General features: G+C 31.6%; 1 pseudogene; it reads left to right on the plus strand.

The window, feature by feature from the left end:
• Positions 1-1,810, plus strand: LOC114190894 (3-ketoacyl-CoA synthase 19 pseudogene; annotated as a pseudogene).
• Positions 1,811-8,785: the final 6,975 nt, after the last annotated feature.

Genomic DNA, 8,785 nt, shown 5'->3' on the forward strand with positions numbered 1-8,785 from the left:
CATTCACAATTACAAACATATATCCTAGCTTCTCTGACATAACTAGAGATGGATCTTTTGTTCTTGTGCCTCCTTCCCTTCGTATTCTACTCTTTCTTTTCCCTTTTGAAGTTGATTCTTCAACGTAGAGACCAATCATGTTACATGTTGGCCTACGAGTGCTTTATGCCCCAAGAAGACACAAAACTCAACACCGATTCGGCCGTAAAGATCGTCCTACGAAACAGAAAGCTGAGGCTGGAGGAGTTGAGGTTTCTCCTCAAAACCATGGTCAGTTCGGGGATTGGGGAGAACACTTACTGCCCCAGAGCCATTCTTGAAGGGAGAGAGGAGTCTCCATCTCTTAAGGACATGTACGAGGAAATAGACGAGATCATGTTCGACACTCTCGACAACCTCTTCAAGAAGACGGGGATTTCACCCTCCGAGATAGACATCCTCGTAGTGAACGTCTCCTTGTTCTCGCCGGCACCTTCTCTCACAGCACGCATCATAAACAGGTACAAGATGAGAGAAAACGTGAAAGCTTTCAATCTTGCAGGAATGGGGTGCAGTGCAAGTGTGGTTGCTATCGATGTGGTGCAGCAACTGTTCAAGACTTACAAGAACGCTGTTGGGATTGTTGTGAGCACGGAGGATCTTGGTGCACATTGGTACTGTGGCACGGACAGGACGATGATGCTTTCTAACTGCCTCTTTCGCTCTGGTGGCTGCTCTGTGATGTTGACAAACAAGGCTTCTCTGAAGGAGCGTGCGATATTGAAACTGAAGCACATGGAGAGGACCCAGTACGGTGCTGATGACGAAGCTTACAACTGCTGTATACATGAGGAAGATGAGCAGGGGTATTTGGGTCATCGCCTCACCAAGAGTCTTGTGAAGAGTGCCGCTCAAGCCTTGACGGTGAATCTTCAAGCGATGGCACCCAAGATTCTGCCGGTGTGGGAAATGGTAAGGTTCTTTTTTGCCTCTGTGAGGTACAGTGGGATGAAGAAAAGGGAAATGGTACCCTTTTTCACTGGGCTGGTTCTTGGGAAGAACAAGACGAAGAAGACAAAGATTAATCTGTTGGGAGGTGGGTTGAATTTCAAGACAGGGATAGAACACTTTTGTGTGCATCCTGGGGGGAGGGCAGTTATTGATGGTGTTGGAAAGGGTCTTAGGCTGTCTGAATATGACCTAGAACCTGCAAGAATGGCACTTCACCGTTGGGGGAACACTTCTTGCGGTGGGCTTTGGTACGTTTTGGGTTACATGGAGGCGAAGAAGAGGTTGAAGAAGGGTGATAGGATTCTGATGATAAGTCTTGGAGCTGGGTTCAAGTGCAACAACTGTGTTTGGGAGGTGACGAGGGACTTGTCTGATACCAATGTGTGGAAGGATTGCATAGAAAGTTACCCTCTACAGAACATAAGTAACCCTTTCAAGGAGAAGTATGAGTGGATCAATGAGGAGTATCTTAGCTTTGTGAGGTTTGATTTTAGCAGGATTGTTCATTAGGTGGGGTACAGCGACAGGGAAAGGTATATATAGTTGAGTAAAATAAGATGAGAAAGGAAAAGAAATATGTGATGATGTTAAATTCCAGGTTTGGAAGTGTTTATTCTGGTTCATTTTTAAACATAAGGATCCATATAATTAGTCAGAGGAAGAACAACAAGTGTAGAGTTGATTTGTGGAGAGAAAGTTGAAGAACATGTAGTATTTGTGGTATTAATGAATTAAAGTTTGATGTCATTAATGTGGTTGTGTGGTGTTGTTCAGAACTTTCCCGCAACCTAAATTTCTGCATGGCTGTCGCTTACTGGCATTTCCTGTGAGTTCTTTCTTTCCTTTCTTCAATTTTATTTTGGTTGGTGTATGTGTTAAGTAACACTGTTCGAATTCTAAAACCATCCTACCAATATGAATTAACGCGGAAATTAATGAGAAAGGAAACCTTTCATTTTGCTCTGTCTTATGTCAATTTCTACAACTCATTGTTATGAATTAATATAAACTAACTGATGATAAAGTTTAGGTGCGGTGTAATATACTGTGTATATACGTACATTTTCATTTTTTTACTATAAAGATTTAAATAAATTAGTAACAATTTGAATTTGTCTCTTTATTAGTTACTATTTCGGTGACATTCTCTTAAATTTAATAAACTATACGTTGACATACATCCATTACAAACCACACTAATTTGGTGCAACTCCTAATATGTTCATATACATATTACAGCGATAACAATTCACACACCCCTACAAAATAATTTGTGAAAATCCCGCGTCGATAGAATGTAAATTAGTGTAATCTTCATCTTACAAGTTAATTTTGTTAGATTAAGTTTAAAATCCACTTCTAACAATAGTCAATCGGTGAAATTTAAATTTTTTTTTAAAAGCGTACGGTCACGTGTAAGGTCACAATGGTAGTGACACATCATGTTTATAGTTTTGATTCAAATTAGTATCAATTATTTTTTAAAATTAGGCAATTTGGTTCATTTTCAATTTCAGACCAAATTAGTAATTAAATTTAAGGATTAAATATATTTTGTCTCTTAATTTTCAGTAAAGATTAGAATTAGTACATCCTAAAAACTGAGTCAATTTAGTCATCGATCCAAACTTTAGAAATGCATGTATTTATTTCACCTTTCAAATATGTTTCATTTCATTCCGATAGATTTTAAGCTATTTACATCATTTAATACATTTTGAGTTCAATATTTAGGTGAGAAAAGAAATACAAACTCTAGATCGAACTATATACAGTTTAATTACATAATAAGAAATTATGGAATATGTGATGATTTGAATTTGGTGCTTTTAAAGTATTTATTCTGGTTAGAGGAGGAACAGAAAGTGAAGAGTTGAGAAGCATGTAGTATTTGTGGTATTGATGAATTAATGTGGGTGTGTTTTTGTTCAGAACTGGGGTTGCTGACTTGCCGGTAACCTAAATTTCTGCATGGCTGTCGCTTGGTGTGGCATTATCTATCTCTTTTGATTGGTTGGTGGTGTGTTTACTAACACTGTTAGAGTGTCCCTTTTCTCATTTCGAATTCTGAAACCATCGTACCAAAATCAATTAAACGCGGAGATTAATGATCTGGTTTTCTCTAACGTTTGTTCAGAACGGAAACCTAAATTGTCAGTATAGGTAAGTTGCTATGCACAAATAATTTTCATTTTGCTCTGTCGTGTACTTGGATAATTTTCTACAACTCATTATTATATGTCAATGTTGACTACGGACACCGTAACCAATACTACGAAACAGAAAACTGGGGTTAGAGGAGTATAGGTTTCTCTTCAAAACCATCATCACTTCGGGAGAGAAGAGTGTCCATCTCTTAAAGACTCGTACCATGAAATAGACGAGATCATGTTCGACACACTCGACAACCTCTTCAAGAAAACGGGAATTTCACCCTCCGAGATAGACATCCTCGTAGTGAACGTCTCCATGTTCTCGCCGGCACCTTCTCTCACAGCACGTATCATGAACAGGTACAAGATGAGAGAAAACGTGAAAGCTTTCAATCTTGCAGGAATGGGGTGCAGTGCAAGTGTGGTTGCTATCGATGTGGTGCAGCAACTGTTCAAGACTTACAAGAACTCTGTTAGGATTGTTGTGAGCAGCAAAGGTTACACTGTTCTAAATAATTAATAAGGAGGAACAACAAGTGTATTTGTTTAGAGAAACTTGACATGCATGTTCCATTGTTTGTTCTTGTTATTACTATTTTGAGACCTAATAAATTTTATACATACTTTACATTTTCTATTGTATATCTTTTAATCCTTTTCTTTAATTGCAAATATGAAAGTTATTTTTTTAATAATTCAAATATTTTTAGAAGTGTAACTAGTGTAACAAGGATCATTTTTCGTAAATTTTCATGTCATCAATGTGGTCTGTCTTCTTGTTCACATCATTTTTACTTCTTACCCATTTAGATCATACGTAAATTTGTCTAAACCATTTAGATCTAAAATTTAAGATAATAATATAATATATTTGTTTAATTTCACCATAACTACAAAAATATGTTGATGAATAATAAATTTTGTAATATATTGTACACATGATTACATTTTCATTTTTTACTATAATGATTTAATTTTTTTATCAACACACTAAATATATATATATATATATATATATATATATATATATATATATATATATATATATTTATATTTATATAAGAGTACTTGGGGTACTCTAATCCATATACAAAATTATGTATATTGTTTCCCAAACATACTATTTAATCATATAAGATAATAATTTGCAATCCAAAAATTCTTTTTCCTAACAATTATATTCATAATTCTTCATAACAGATTAATTACACAAGTTATCTTCTTACATAATGTGCAATTTCATTATCCATTGTTTTGTATTATGTCCATGCACTATTTATGTGAACGAGGTTTCATCGATACATCTAACCAAACATGCCGTACTATAATCATCTAAATAATTAGTACTATATTAAGTTTTATTTGATTTCGTTATAACCAGTGGTGGATTATATATGGAGCAGGGAGGGGCCTGGGCACCCCCAAAATATTTTTGATTTTTTTTAATTATGTATATACTTTAGATTTTTTTTAATTATATATATTTTTTATTTTTTTAAATTATAAATAATGTATTTTAAAAATTGATAGAAATTTAAATTGTGTCTTTTTAATTTTTTTATAAAGCATAATAAATAATGAAATATAAAATTTAATATAATAAAAAGTAAAAATATTTAGGTTTAATTATTCTTTTTGTCTTTGTTTTTGTCAAAAAAATATCAAATTTCAACTAAAAAATTATAACTAAATTGAGACTAAATAAATTTGAGGACTAACTTATATCTTTGGAAACAAAAACCAAAATAGTAATTAAAACAAATATTTATTAAAATATTTTTTATTTTATTTCTTATTGTCTTTTTAGATTTTCACAAACTTGTACTCATATTTCAGTCTCATATGTTTTCCTTTTGTTTTTGAAGAAAGAAATAAGTTAGACACAAAACTCATTACTTTTGCTCTCATTATCATTTGTTATCTTTCTTCCTTGAAAAAAAAAGGTATTAATATTATTAGTTTAATAGTTGATAATGAACTATTAGTTTAATAGTTATTAATATTATTTTTTATTTCATAAACTTTTTATATTCATTTTTTTATGAATATTAAATAAAAATTATGTATTATGTGTTTTTTCAAATCAATTTTGTAACTTGATTATAATATATTTTTCTTTTAATAATTATGACTCTCAATTTCTCATTAGATTATGATAAATTATTTGTTAATATTAATTTTTTTTAAAGTATATTGATGAAGAATAAAACCATAGATTCATTCTTTAAAAGTGATAGAAGAGAAGTTGTTGGTGAAGATGAAAACAAGATAGATTTTACTTCTTCACATATTTTAAAGTATTGTACCAATGATCAAATTGTTCAGTTAAATGAGTTATTTTTTAAAGCATTGTACTAATGATCCAATCTAATAATAAAATAATTATATTATTTTGGTCCCTCCAAATTTTGTAGTGAAGATCCGACAGTGGTTATAACTACACAATGATGTCATTTATATATTGCTAATATATTGATGGACAATGAATAAAACATAGGGTAATATCAAATTTAATAACACTAAAAAAAAACTATTCTATGTATGTAGAGGGTTTTTATTTTAATTTGCTGGGAATTACGAAATGTAGAAACTTATATGACTCTTGATATCTAATTTATATTATATTTTTTTGTAAGGATTTTAACCTCTTTTATCATGAGTATTATTTTTGAAACCTTTTTTGTTTCTATTTATTTTATTGCAAAAATTTAAAACCTGTTTTTTTTTTTAGAATTTTTTATTTTTTTGATTTATGAATGACAATAATATTTTCAGAGACAGTTATATATCATGTACGTATATGTATATAAGAATCTACTATAATATGTATACAAAATCATCGATAATAATAAATATTTTTTAAATTATTCCTTGATTCTAATATTTTTTAATCTTTTTCTCATTTATAATTTTATTTTATATTTATGTTATAAGAATTGTTTGGTTAGGCTTATATACGCTTTGTTATTATTATCATTATTTTTATTCATTATTTAACTTTTTTGTTCTAACATAATGTAATAACTTATTATCAGATTTTTCTTATATTTACTCAAGGTATTATAAAATATATTGAAAAAAATAGTGACAAAAAATCAATCACTAAATAACTAAAATCAATAATGGAAACAATGTTGATTTAGTGATTTGTGATCGAATTTATATTTAAAATTTATTATAACTATGTAAGGATTAATAAATATTTAAAATTAAGATAAAATAGTGATTAAATCGAACGAAATTTGCGACTATAAAGTTGAAACAATCCAATCATAATATTTGAAATAATTTTTATTAGAGTAAAAGATAATTGTCAACTAAGATAATACATATTATATTATATATTGATATGGAAAAAAAGTTATTTCACACGATTTATCTATTATTTAACAATTTTTACAGAGATAAAATAATTTTAATAATTTTATATTTGTAAAGAATAAAGGGTAATAATTATAAAGAATACTGGGAAATAGCTGTATTCACTACTAGACAAAAAAAAAACATTTTAGCATATACGTGATAAAAATTTAGTTTTCTATTTTAATAATAAGTTATGCAAGTGTTTGAAACATGACGGAGAGTCTTCCATGCAAATGCAACTAATGAAAAATCAGAAGCACCAGACGCATAGTAAATCTGAGTGTCCTACGTTAGTTAAAAGTAAAAAATAGAATATTATATAAAGATAAACATCCATAAATTTATTGTTTTAAAATTTTTCAGTTTAAGTTAAAAATAAAATCAATATCTTACATTGACTATGGTATTATTAGTGTTGTATATTTGTAACGAAACCCGTAAACCTAACCAGACTCATTAATACACTGCCCAAAAATGGTAGAAGCATTAAGTGCTTCCATCACTGCAGCCAGAAGGAAAATAATAGTTAAACAAATAAAAGCACAAATTGAATTCATTTTGGGTGACTGAGGGTAAAACAGAACCAAACCAAACCAAACCAAACTCAACTAAACTAGCAGTCAGAGTTGCATCACCTTCTGCCACATTTATGCACATATCATGGAAAATGTTTTTTCCCAACACCTTCTTATAATACATGCCTTCACCACTTCCCATCTGTCTTTAATGCTTTTTTACTACTCCTTCTAAGTTCTAACTACTACAAAATAATTGCTGCACACCTAATGTACTACTGCTATATATAAAACCCACTACAACCATGATATGAATGTGCTTAAATGTCATGTTTTTTTTAGTATTGGCCAAACATTACGAGGTTTTGTCCTTCTTTGACACTTCGTTGGTTCCATTCGACCAAACCAGGGCCAAACCGAACATGTTGGATAAACAACCATGTTTTATCAGGATTATATAAAAGAGAAAAATAATTACATTTTTTAAGATTTTCTCCTTGTTATACCTATAATTAGTATAATAAGAAGCTACGACTACAATGAATCAAATAATTTTCCAAGTTGTGAAGAAGAAAATGGAAAGGAACATGTCAAAGCCAGTAACTTAAATTATTCATTTGAAAGAAGATGATAATGTGATAGTTTGCATGACATGATTCAATGAAGGACATGAAGACTTGTGACAATGGCGTGGGGGCTTCTCCCTGCACCCCCAAACCCTTCTCCTGTATCCCCAATAATTACCGTTTTGACCATAATCAAAAGTATGAAACGGATTTTGAAATCCTTTCATAAATTTTCATGTTTTTTTATGAAACGGATTTCAGAATCCGTTTCAGAAAAGTATGAAACGGATTCTGAAATCCGTTTCACAAAAAAAAAATTAAAATTTGTGAAACAGATTTCGGAATCCGTTTCAGAAATGTATGAAACGGATTCTGAAATCCATTTCACAAAAAAAAAAAATTAAAATTTGTGAAACGGATTTCAGAATCCGTTTCATACATTTTTGAAACGGATTCTGAAATCCGTTTCACAAATTTTTTTTTTTTGTGAAACGGATTTCAGAATCCGTTTCAGAAAAGTATGAAACGGATTTCAAATTCCATTTCAGAAAAATATGAAACGGATTCTGAAATCCGTTTCTAGAAAAAAAAATTAAAATTTGTGAAACGGATTTCGGAATCCGTTTCATACTTTTCTGAAACGGATTCTGAAATCCGTTTCACAAACAAAAAATTAAAATTTGTGAAACGAATATCGAAATCCGTTTCAGAAAAATATGAAACGGATTTCGAAATTCGTTTCTAAAAAAAATTAAAATTAAAAATGTGGTTGTCGAAGGTAGTGTGGCGAACGAGGTTGAGCTGGGGGAGGGTTGGGGGAGGCCCATGGAAAGGGCGGGGAAGTGGGTGGAGGAGGTGATGAGGAAGGTAAGACCTTCACCGGAGGGGCAAGAGGGAGAGGAGAGGATGGAGAAGGAGAAGCGAGAGGAGAAGGAGGCGGTAGAGCTGGTTTGGGGGTGAAAAAAATAGAGGGTCAAAAAGGTAATTATTGGGGGTACAGGAGAAGGTTTGGGGGTGCATGGAGAAGCTCCCCAATGGCGTTAAAGAGAACCAACACATGTACTTGATTGTACGCCGGACATGTATTGGGCCTTTTGCTCTCTTAGGCTTATTTGGGCCTTCTTCTTTTTTTTCGGCTTGTTTGAAAATGAGTGGACCCAAAAAACTGAAACCAGCGAAATAAACTACGCGTAAAGTA

The sequence above is a fragment of the Vigna unguiculata genome, chromosome 7 (assembly GCF_037176805.1).
Source record: "Vigna unguiculata cultivar grain cowpea cultivar isolate G323 ecotype 2 chromosome 7, ASM3717680v1, whole genome shotgun sequence".
In the NCBI taxonomy this organism is placed as follows: Eukaryota; Viridiplantae; Streptophyta; class Magnoliopsida; order Fabales; family Fabaceae; genus Vigna; species Vigna unguiculata.